Below are 12,451 nucleotides of genomic sequence, written 5' to 3' on the forward strand. Positions count from 1 at the left end.
CACATGTGAAATCAAAATTCTTCATCTTGTTTTCCCTCCCACTTCTTCCAGCTGCTCCCTCAATACTTGCAGAAGGCGTGGTAGCAACTTGCTGATCTCTTTGCCCTGTTGTGTTGGATGGCCCTTGGCGGGCGTCCTCTGGAAACCTAAGGCCTGGAGGACCCCGGCTTACTTTGGCTGTCCTGTTGTGGGACAGCTGCTCCCTCTGCAATCACAGAGGTCAGGGCAAGCTGAAGGGGTCACAGACGAGGTTGATTCGGAAGGACAGGGCACCCTCAGGGAGGTCCACTAGCCACTCCTCCTCTCTTTTGGTGCCTGAGGGCCCAATGTGACTCCTGAAGAGAGTTTGAGGTGCCCCATCCCCCTCTCACGTAACGCCTGCAACTGCTCACCCATGGCTACAGCGATGAAATATAGACCTGTGTATATCTCCCGCAGAAACTGGGCTTTCTGCTGGACCAGATTCTCCATAGTGTCTATTACTGTTCCAACAGAGATCTCAACATGCATGCATGTTTGCACCATTTCATTAGAGAGCAGGCGGATGGACTCCTTCGCCTCACGTTGAATGCCTCTGACATCTCTGCCTGATGTTTCCCCACCTCTTGCAATTTCTCCAGCATCCCGTGGATGGTGAATCCCAGAGTCCCATCATCTGACATTGACACCACAGATGCCTCTTCTCCAGCAGTCTTCTGAATGCCAGTGAGTTTGGCTGACCTTGCCTTCTCTTGCTATGGATACATGTCCGTGTGGTGACCACCACAATGTAAGACACAGCCCAAACTACAACCAGCACCCGTGAAGGTATGTGTCTCACGATTGATGAGGGTGCAGGAGATTGATGTGACGCCGCTACAGATGCACCTTTTTCCTCCTGTCCAATGCCCTCAGTCCTCCGTGGACTGGATGAAATGCTGGACATGGTCTCCTCTTGTTCCCTTGCCTTCTTCCTGCTAGCACCTGTCAGTGAGAGAGGAGAGAGTGGGTGGCTGCTTCCAACATGGAGCAATGCATGACCCTTAGGTTACTATGTGATATGCATGCATCATGACTGGATGGAGGCTGCCTGCTGACCTCTCCATCACTGCTGGGCTGCTCGCTGCTTGAATTCAGTCAAGCTCTTGAGTTCAGGCCAGCTCCTCCCTGTCTGCTCTCTGGTTGAGAGCAGTTGGGTTTCAGGTATCTTTCTCATGCTTCCAGTCTGACAAACAACCCTCTGGATAGTGTGCCGTGTAATTGGTACACTGCAAGTTGTTCAGAAGGGTTCTGGGCAGCACCTTCCAGAATGGTTAGCCTTTGCAGGTGGAAGGATAAGGCACAAAGAGGCATTTGATTAGTGATGCTTGCTGGCTTAACACCTAAACCTCTTATTCCCTGGTGCCTCACCCTCCCAGGCAGGATCAGAGTGCTCTGTGTGGAAGAGTCAAGGAGCCTCAGTGGTCTCTCTACCTGCAGACTAGATGGACTGCAGTGGGGTTTTGAGGCATCACCTCATAATGTTGAGTAGCTCCTTTTATGTATGGGCCATACACATGGTACCTTTGCCACTGAGGCCCCTGTGTCCTCTCCCATTCAGAAAGTTTATTTATTCGTCACAAGTAAGCCTTACATTAACACTGCAATGAAGTTGCTGTGAAATTCCTCCAGTCGCCACACTTTGGCGCCTGTTAGGGTCAATGCACCTAACCAGCACGTTTTTCAGACGGTGGGAGGAAACCGGAGCACCCGGAGGAAACCCACGCAGACACGGGGAGAACGTGCAAACTCCACACAAACAGTGACCCAAGCCGGGAATCGAACCCGGGTCCCTGGCGCTGTGTGAGGAATTGATGGTTCACTTAATCTGGCAGAGCAGATGGGGTAATTCATCCATTTCCTGCGCTGCAGGGCAGACTTCTGTTGGAGGTCCTGGGCACTGACCTCCGTGGAGACTTCATTCCATGCTGGTTTGGTGTAATGGCTCAATCTCCTCCTTCCAGTCTCTGGGTTGAGGATGGCCCCACCTGGCCTCCACTGCACTGAGAAAGAACTCCAGGGACACATCTTGGAATGTGAAGGGCAGAGATCCTTGCGGTCGGTGGGCAATCTCCTCCTTCAACGGTGAATAAGTGTGATGTCCAGGTGCATTTGCAATATGTTGTCTGGATACGATGGCAGGGCATACTCCCTCCCACTCGCTCCGCTGCGAAGAGCATCAGGAAGCCTCTGACTACATAGATTTGATTTGAATTGAGTTATTATTGTCACATGTATTGGGATTCAGTGAAAAGTATTGCTCCTTGTGCATTATACAGACAAAGCATACCATTCATAGAGTACATAAGAGAGAAGGAAAGGAGAGGGTGCAGAATATAGTGTTACAATTATAGCTAGGATGCAAAGGAAGATCAATGTAATATATGGTAGGCCCATTCAAAAGTCTGATGGCAGCGAGGAAGAAGCTGTTCTTGAGTTGGTAGGTATGTGTTCTCACATTTTGTTAATTAATGAGACCGAAATCGCTCGATTTGTCTTGAATTTCCACCGGCCTCCGTGATAGGAAACATTCCCAGTTCCCACCCACACCACGGGACGTGGGACAGAATTTTCCATTCTGGGACTATGGCCGAAATTCTCCGACCTCGCCCACGGCTGGGATTCTCCAGTCCCACTGCGGTGAATGGAGATTTGGCTGAGCGACATTGGAGAATTCTGGCCCATGTTTCTATGTCAGCTGTTTTTTTTTCCTCTTGGAAGTAGTGTGAGATGGTTTTCTGCATTAAGTTTGCTATATAAATGCAAGCTGTTGTGACAGATCTAGGTCTGAGTGCGCATGTTTACATGACGTCATGTATGTAAACCATCATTTGAGTTTCATAATTGCAAAAAATTTAGATGGGGAAATACTTATCTGGAAGACCGAAACAGTTGAAACACGTGTGTTTGTGTCACAAACTTGCGCTTCATGCACCCACACTTTTGAGTATTGTGCATCGTCATGAGTTCAGTCGGAAGTGTTTCTATTTCATTATAAAGTTATTTGTGCCTTTTGCATTGATCAAATGTAAAGCTGTATTTGTTTTGCTTAAGAAGGGAAAGCAAAATGAGTACATATTTCCATCTGTAAAATCAGAATCATCCTAATTGTGCGAGGGAGAGTAGTTTATTATCTCGTTGTGATCTAAGCCTGTTTTTGTCAACCTAAAGCTTGATATCCAGGCTAGAGGCCAAAGTCATCTCATAGCCAGAAAATGCTATAGGAAATGAGCAGAGGGCTGGCAGAAAGCAGCCTGGTCTAATCAGCAAAACAATTGGAATTCATCAAGTAGAATAGGAAGGCTGGTGAAATGGAGAAAGGAACTTTCATTTGAATAGAGTTACGGGGAGATGGCCAAAAATGTGATTTTGTGTCTTCAGCTGCTATTTCTGACTCAGGGCATTGTCTCCCAAGAGTTCTTATCTTAAATTCCTGGATATGAACTTCTTCCTAAAAATGAGCAAAACAAAGAATAGCAAAATAAAAGCAGATGCTGCTGTGAATAACAGATATGCTTCTTCTGCAGTTAATTTTTTTAACAGTACATATTCTGGATCCATGTTTTCAACATGCAGTGAATCACATTTAAAAGCTGTTATTTGCCAGTTTAAAAAAAAAATCCCCTTCTCTTCGCACAAGCTGTTAATCTTCCCTGATATGTTTTACTGAAAATAAAGGTGGTTCTGGTGAAACAATCATCAAAAACTGTAGGATTATCACTCAAAGAGCAATAGGCAATTTAGAGGCACGTTTTTCACAATATCAGATGTGAACTGAGGCAGGGCCTGCAACACCACTTGAAAGGAGATTGGGTAAGTATCTGGAGGGAGAATACAACTTTAAATGATGCAGGATGTAGACAGATAAATGGGAAGTTGGAGCTGACACCAACAATGGGCCAAATGGCCTCCTATCTATTAATGATTATTATCCACTTCCAGTGGCAATCATTGGTTGTCTCTATTGAAATATATTTTTGAAGTCTGTTGATGTATCTTGTGGAAGTTGCTAATTATTGTCAGGTCTGATCTGCCAGCAACTAACTCTGCAAACAGTTTAGCCCAGCAGCCCTTTTAGCTTCCCCAGACCAACGATCTGTATAGTTTTTTGGTAATTGGCAGTTCAATGAACAAAACTTTAAATAAACATCAAAACCAATGTGTTTTTGTGTGATCTTTAGACCCAGATTTTGAACCGTTGAAAGTTCATTAGAGTGGAACCCCAATGATGTGGAAAATTGGCCAGGTATGTCCACAAAAATGCAGGACAAAGATGTGCAGGTTAGGTGCATGCTCAATTGCCCCTTAGTGTCAGAGAGATTAGCAGGGTAATTACGTGTGGTTACAGGGATAGGGCCTGGGTGGGATCGTTGTCGGTACAGACCCGATGGGCCAAATAGCCTCTTTCTGCACTGTTTTTTAAAGTTTATTTATTAGTGTCATAGGCATACGTTAACACTACAATGAAGTTACTGTGAAAATCCCTTAGTTGCCACACTCTGGCGCCTGTTCGGGTACACTGAGGGAGAATTTAGCACGGCCGGTGCACCTAATCATCACGTCTTTTGGACTGTGGGAGGAAACCGGAGCACCTGGAGGAAACCCATGCAGACATGGGGAGAATGTGCAGACTCTCCGCAGACAGTGACCCAAGCCGTGAATCGATTCCTGGTCCCTGGCGCTGTAAGGCAACAGTGCTAACCACTGTGCAACCGTGCCACCAATTCTAAGTGATTCTATGAAATCCAGTCTTCCTCAGTCTACTCTCAATCGTCAGCAGTGTGTTGGAAGGTGTCATCAAAATCTTTATAGTGGCAATAACTTGTTCACCAATCCTTTGGGTTTTGACAGGACCAATCCGCTCCTGTCCAGAGTTGTAGTTTAAAGTAAGAGTGACTGACCTTGATATCAAGGCAGCATTTAACGGAGTATAGCATCAAGGAGCCCTAGTAAAATTAAAGTCAGTGAAGTCGGGGGAGGGAGGTGGAGCGGGTGGCGGTTACTCTCCACTAGCACAAAGAAAGACGATTGTACTCTTTGGAATGAACCCAACTCTCCACTCACCTGATGAAGGAGCAGCACTCCGAAAGCTCGTGCTACCAAATAAACCTGTTGTACTTTAACCTGGTGTTGTGAGATATCTTAACTTCACTTTGGGCCTGCTGAGGCCCTTAAGTGGCCAATTAATTGTTATTAAAGTGCCTCGTCCTACCCCTGTTGCTATTCTACCAGCAACAGTGGGAGGCCCAAATCAAACAGGAAATCTGGCAGCTTTTACTGGGTGAGCAAGAAGGAGGCAGACCTCTTTCTGGGGGAGGGGGAGGGATGGGGAAGGGGAAGGAGGGGAGGGGAGAAGAGGGAGGCAGCGTACTCATCGGAAGCACCCCCTCATATATATTATAACGCCCCTTTAACCCTTTCTAAGCCTCTTGCCAGCCTCAAAACTAGTCCCTCACATCCCTCGTGCTCCCTGCTGGGGCTGCCAATATGTCAGACTTACCTTCAGTTTGGCTTCCATAACCACCTCTTCTTTGGATTTTGGCTGTAGTCACAGTAGTGGCAGGATTTGAATCTGGTGTTGCTGGGATAACCGAGAAGCCAGCTGATTTTTAAGGCAGGGGGTGTGCGGAAGACTCACTGTGAGCCAATTCCCTGCCAAGTATAAAATGGCTGCTGGGATGCTGGCTTTTTCGTTGGCATTCTCCCGAAGAACTTGCAGTGAAGTGGTCTTGCCCACCCTGTGAAGCAAGACCTGGACAACATTCAGGACTGGACTTGCAAGTGACAAATAATGTTCACGCCATACCAGACATTCTGCCAGACATTCTCCAATAAGAGAGACTCTCGCCATCTCCCTGTCTATCATCTACAAGACATCTACAAGTTCTACATGTCTGGAGTGTGACGGAATATTCCTCACTTTGCTGGTGAGTACAGCTCCAGCCACGTTCAAGGAGCTCAACAGTATCCAGGGCAAAACAGGCTGTTTGATTGGCACCCATCCACCACTTTTACTCTCTCTACTACTAGTGCACGTTGGCCACACTGTGTACTATTTACAAGATGCAACTGCAACAACTCACTAAACTTTGTTCAATAGCACCTTTCAAACCCATAATTTTGACTAGCGGAACAAGGACAGCAGGCTCACGACAACATCACCATCAACAAGTACCCTCCAAAATCACAGACCATCCTGACTTGAAAATATATCGTCGTTCCTTCCCTGTCACGAGGTAAAATTCATGGAACTCTCCTAACAGCAATGTCGGTAGACCTACATCATAAGAACCACAGCAGGCCAAGAAGAGGACTTGCCACCACCTTCTCAAGGGCAATTACGGATAAAAAACAAAATGCTGGTCTTGCCAGTGATTCTCATGTCCCATGAACAACTAGAAAAATCTCTTTCCCATGGTCATCCATTAATGCAGACCCGGCCCCAAAAATATTAACATGTAGTGAAGATTGTAACCAGGTGGATGGCCCATGCCTGTAACAAGCTAAGGTGAGATTGATTACTTCCCTGTGGTACCGTTCTGAGATCTTTGCAAAAGTATCAGTGGAATTTATAGCAGTTTCAAACTAGCTCTATGGTCCTTACAGAACACAGTAACTGAAATACATTGTGTCACCCGGGAACCTCAGCAAAACCCGAAGGCCCTTTCCACCCTGGTCCCTGGCGCTGTAAGGCAACAGTGCTAACCACTGTCCAACCGTGCCGCCAATTCTATGTGATTCTATGAAACCCAGTCTTCCTCAGTAACACCACAGCAGTCTACTCTCAATCATCAGCACTGTGTTGGAAAGTGTCATCAAAATCTTTATAGGCAATAACTTGTTTACTAGAACTTCTTGGCTTCTTGCATGGAGCAAGATCCTGATGGTAACAAGTTCTATCCAAGCCCTCAGATTCAAGTTCCTAATGAACCACGGGTGCTCTGACTCTCAATCCTTGGAATTTTGGGGCCATGTTCTTCAATGCCTCCATTCATATAATTACCAACAAAACAAATGAGAAGAATGATTCCAATGTTAGTTGGTTGGTGTCTTCAGTGCTGGGTATTTTGACATGAATGGGGAAAAGTGGAAGGGCTGCGACTGAACATTAGAATATTAGATTAGATTTACATTGTTTTAGAATCAATCTTAATTGTGACATTGCCTATAGTTGTCAACATTGAAATGATGTGAAGGGAAGGCAGATTTGATCATATCAGAGATGACCATAAGTGGGTTTAGCTACATAATCTGTCAAACCTAATTTGATCTGTGATGGAGGGAGGAGATGAAGAGAAAAATCAATACCATACATTCCATTGCTTTGGGGTTACTCATTTGTACTATTTTTATTCAGTGGCCTTTAGTAAATTTGCACAAGCTGTTCTACAGCCCAGAGGAGCTGCAGTATTGGAAGCTCCTTTGCATTTTTAACCCTGTATTAGGTACAATTTGCTTTTACCATACTCACACAGATTGATTGATGGGACTTCACTCTGAGATTAATTGTATGTTGAAGGAAATGGTTTGAAGTGGGGGGGTGGTGGGGGGGGGGGGGCATCAACTTTGTCGGAAACAGACATTGGTTGGCATTCAGGATATTAAAATATAGATTTTTCTGTAATTAGTTGAGTCAGAGAAGAAATGACAAGGCTGTTTATATGTACACAATGATAAGTATAATAGTGAAGACACAGGACAGAAGGAGGCCATTCAGCCTGTCATGTCTCTCTGGCTTTGTCCAGAGCAGCTCGCCACTCCCCCACCTTTCCCTAACCCTACAAATTAAGCCATATAATTGAAAACGGGTTGGCATTTTCCAGCTTCCCCCACCCCCTTCCCCCAGTGGTGGCTTTTCCTGAGGGGAGGCAGCTTACCACTGGCTACCAGCAGCATCTTCCAGTCCCGCCGAAATCAACGGCTCATCCATCACGCTGCTGCAGAGTCTGTGGCGAGGGTTGACTTTGTCAGGACTGGAAAACCCCACCGGCAGGAAGGGCCGGAAAATCTTGCCCCAGGTCTTTTTGATTTTCAAAACTCCGCATTAAACTGTAACTGAGTGCTTTAATCCTATAACTTGATGCCTCTAGCTTCACAGAGTTGTTTCAAAAACTGTGGTTCTCATTATCGTTTGTTCTTTAATTGACACCCTGAACAAATCAATTCTGCTTTACTCTTCTGTTCTATCCATAGCACCACCACCCTCACCTCACTCCCCAATCCCCCTTCCTCTCCTTGCCACAGAAAACAATGTCAGAATGTTTTCAATTAGCAAATATTGGGCAGAGATGTTAGCAAATGCTCCTAATCTCCCCATAAGACATGTCTCCGAAGCCCTTGTGCATGTCCATTTTTGCAGTATTAACAGAAGCCAACTTTTTGACAGGGTATTAATTTTTTATTGTGGGCCATGGCATTGTGTGAGGCCTTTTGAGGGCCATGATAGTTACACAGGAACAGTGTCTCAAATCCAGCTATCTGAAAACCTTTATTTTAATCTATCATTCATTAATTTTTATTATTAGATGAGTAAAATAACTACTGGCTTGTTAAACTAGGTGGTGCATGGGTGCAGTAGCGCACCGACCTATCAGCTTTGTCTGCCTGTCTTTTCCTGCACTCTGGTCCATTTAACCCTTGACTCAATCCAACCTGGCCCAAACTGCCCGACACAAAAGCCAGCAAGATCTAATATCCGGCATGGGCTTGGTCCAGACGTTGCCAGTTTTGAGACACCGTGTATTGTAGAAGTCAAATGCTTTCAATTTGAAAAAATTATCATGCTTCTATGCTTCAATAAATATCACGCATTCAAGCTTTCTTAGCAAAGGCTGGGAAAACTTTAGAAAGCTTATCACATGAATCTGATTAATGACTGTTTTGAATGAAATAATATTGTCTCTTAAAGCAGGAAGTTTTTCCTAACCTGATGGCTTTGAGACATTTCTGTGCGTCTCTATTTGCTTTTAGAAATACCCCAAAAAAATGTTGTCAAAGAATGAGTTTTTGTCTTTTGCTTGTAGAATATTGTTAACATTTTCAGCTTTAAAATATAAGACTTAAAAAAAAATACAAATGCACACATTTGTGGTTTATACAAAACTCTAACGTATGGGTGGTTCAGAGAAAAACCATACTTTTTTTTTGTTGATGCTCCAGCAAGTTCTAGCGGAAGCAGATCTGAGTTTCTGTGGAGCCGTAGCATGGGTCAGACCCATACACTACATTCCTGCTTCCGTGTTTAACAACCTGAGGAGCAAAACATCCAGTAACAAGTGTGTGAAACTTCTGTATCTTGGGCCACAGTTTGTTGCTCTGACATCCTGCAAGCCAGTCCTGTCCGTTCACAAACGTCAGGGCTGGTTCCTGACAGCATGCTATCTCTGCCTGGCCTGGGTTCCTTTCATTCAGGATTCATTGTGTGGAAGAGGGTTTGGTCAGGAATTCGGGTTCCTGCCAGTAATGCTCTCTCACAGCCCCTTCAGCACTGATAGATGCCTGTTGTCGTGGACAAAGGAATTGGCTCTTTGCTCCCTCTGTTCCTCCTTGTATCCGAGATTGGAATTTAAACTGTTTCTACCACTTATGATAACCATGTAAAAAAAGTATAAAAGCATTGCTAAATATGTTTTTAATCAACTAATGTATATTTTGCAGAGACTGAATCTAAATAACTTAAGTTATTTGCAAGCAAAAAAAGGACAGGCATTAAAAAGTGCACTTGCTTCTATTTGCATTGTCAGTTTATCTGAATTTGGATTTGTTTATGTTTTATTATACATTTTCACTTATGTTCATATTGTATGAGGGGAATAAAAGCACCTTCAACTTAAATATGTTTGGAACCATAAGGTAAAAGCTGTGGCTACCTGTAAAAAGCAAAGGTTTTTACAGATATGAGGAGATAATGAGTCTCCTAGTCGTTTTTTTGTAAACCGTCATATCTATAGACTCCTGAACAGCTGATGACAACACAAATTGTCTGTTGTGCTGTATTACCAGCTCCATCTAGTGGTTTAATCTTTTTGCTATTCAATTGTATAAGTGGCCTCTTCACAGAATTTCTTGTGAAATGCTTTGCTAACATTTGTTATTGAGCTTAAAATGCCATAGTAATCATTCCTTTTCTGCCATATTTGAAGGTTTTAAGCAACCAATATGTGGTTATAAACTTTCAATGTGTTTGAACAGTTAATTGATTCGTGTCGGCACATTATTGCTATAAATACTTTGTCAGGTGGACTTTTGGTAAATCTTTAATTGCTGGAAGAAATAAGCATTGGGAAAGTGAGAACTAAAAATGTGTTGTGTAACCAACTCCATTCAAGTGATCAACAATACTTTTAATCGACAGCAAACGTCTGCAAAAAAATGAATTTAGTTTGCCACTGATAGATCAACAGAATGAGGGAAGGCCTTGAAGTTTTTGCCTGAAGTGTGGTGTAGGTAGGGTAACTTTCAGAAAAGTAGTCCAGATGGCAAACAACACACTGCAGCCCTATGTTTTTTTTTGTCTCTAGTGCAAAGGAGGGAAAGTTAATTGAAGCATAAACTATCACCCTTGCATTTCAACAGAGCTAACTCATCATCAGTCAGATAATAAAGCGGAGGGGGGAGGGGGAATTGGGTGATTAAGCTTGTAGAGAAACACTTCAGCTGTGGTGCTGTCGAAGCACAGGAAACTGAACAACACTGTTGGCCTGGTTATGAAGAAGCATAAGAGTTGTCCCTCCCTGACAGATTTCACATGGGTGGGTCAGCCTTGCCAGCAGGAGGCTTTAAGAAAACACTAATAGCTTCCAGCTGTGTGGAAAATCAGACTCTTTAGAGTCAAAAATGGGAGATTTGAATTTCAAAGCATGCTAATGCCTTCATTTCTGTTCACTACCATTTGGCCATAAAAGATTATTTTCCAATATGTCAACCCAATTGATGGCCAGTGGTCCGAGAATGAAAGGGAAACAAGCAAGCAGGGAAATTTGTACATTGGCGAATCCGCCCTCCAAGCTGGTGTGACATTTTGTAGAAAGACCTACCATGAGATGAGGGGATCTTAATAACCATTCATCAATTGATCATTGGCTGATCATTGACTGCTATGTTATTCAGTTTATCAAGTCTTGCACAAAAGTCAGAAAAGGCTTCATTCAACTTTGTTAAAGCAAACTCTTAGAGTAAAATGCTTTATTTGAATTCATTTTGCCTTTTTATTATTATTCTCTTTCCTCTTTTGTTAATGCAGCCTAACTTAAATGAGTCCTTTTATTTGGTGGTTTGAATATATGAAACTATTAATTCCTTTATGAAAGCCAATGGGAAGCAGGAGCAGATGGGGTAGAAAACTATTTCGTTGCTTTCAATTTGTGTCAATGAGGTTTCAGTTCTTTAGAATTAACTCACTTAATACCTACTGTGTGAAGTCATGAATTCACAGTGTATCAGATGCACGTTGGCAATTAGTGGCCAAAGAGTAGATAGCTGAAGTTGAGCTGTCCTGTAGAAAAGTCTTGACACAGCCTGTGTTATTGTTCCTGATGTGTCATCTTGTGAAATGCGTGTTAGGGTTTTTTGCTCTCATTGGGTAAGCAGTTTTAGTAATTTTAATACCTTTATCTGTGCTGCTAAGTTCTTAGTTATTCAATAGTGTGCTGATCATCTGATCTTCCATCAAAAGATTTTGATTTGTACTAATATAGTTAATTACCATCCTAAAATCTGAATTAAAAGCTAGATCTTTCAATGTTTCCTGATTAGTTCCAATGTGATTTTTATTTATTTCCATTATTTAATTGGCAGATTAAATCATCACTTGCAATACGTTCCTCAACCAGTGGCAATATGTTTTGAGTTAGGATAGCCAAAACAATGGTTAATATTTGAATTTAATTCAGTGTTCAAACGTTTTTATTTCAAAAAATACACAAATGGTTTAGAACCGAATCCACTATTTATGCTACACATGTAATCCTTTGGTATTGTCTTGAATAAAAATATTTGCATCAGAGGACATGGGTTGATCTTGTCATTATTAAAGATTGTTTGTAGGTGCCAGCGAATTATGTTTGCATTTCAGACAGCAGACGATGATTTTCTACCACCTAATATCAAGAGTAGTTAAAGTGAAGTGAATCGCATTGATTGCAAATCACAGCCGCTTGGGTTAAACCAAACTGGGGGAGGCAGCCACATGTGTGGCACCTTTTCTGTAATTAAATAACCTAAAGATAAAGGCCTGATGCAGCTGACGGTTACAGAAAACACTGGAGGAGTATCCGATGCATAAGCATCCTTGTCTTGTCATTCCTTTCACTGATAGACCACTAGGTGAGAATCCCTGAGGAATTGGTTCATGTTAATGTGGATCAATTTGAAGCCGCAATTACTGTTGTGAGGATATGGTCCTGGCACTTAGAAGAGCTGTTTCAAGAAGAAA

General features: G+C 43.1%; 1 protein-coding gene across 7 annotated transcripts in view; it reads left to right on the forward strand.

Moving 5' to 3' along the window:
* Positions 1–12,451, forward strand: part of runx1t1 (RUNX1 partner transcriptional co-repressor 1) — a 90,509-nt gene that overhangs the window by 15,332 nt on the left and 62,726 nt on the right. The gene's annotated exons all lie outside the window — the stretch shown is intronic.

Source organism: Mustelus asterias, chromosome 7, assembly GCF_964213995.1.
Source record: "Mustelus asterias chromosome 7, sMusAst1.hap1.1, whole genome shotgun sequence".
In the NCBI taxonomy this organism is placed as follows: Eukaryota; Metazoa; Chordata; class Chondrichthyes; order Carcharhiniformes; family Triakidae; genus Mustelus; species Mustelus asterias.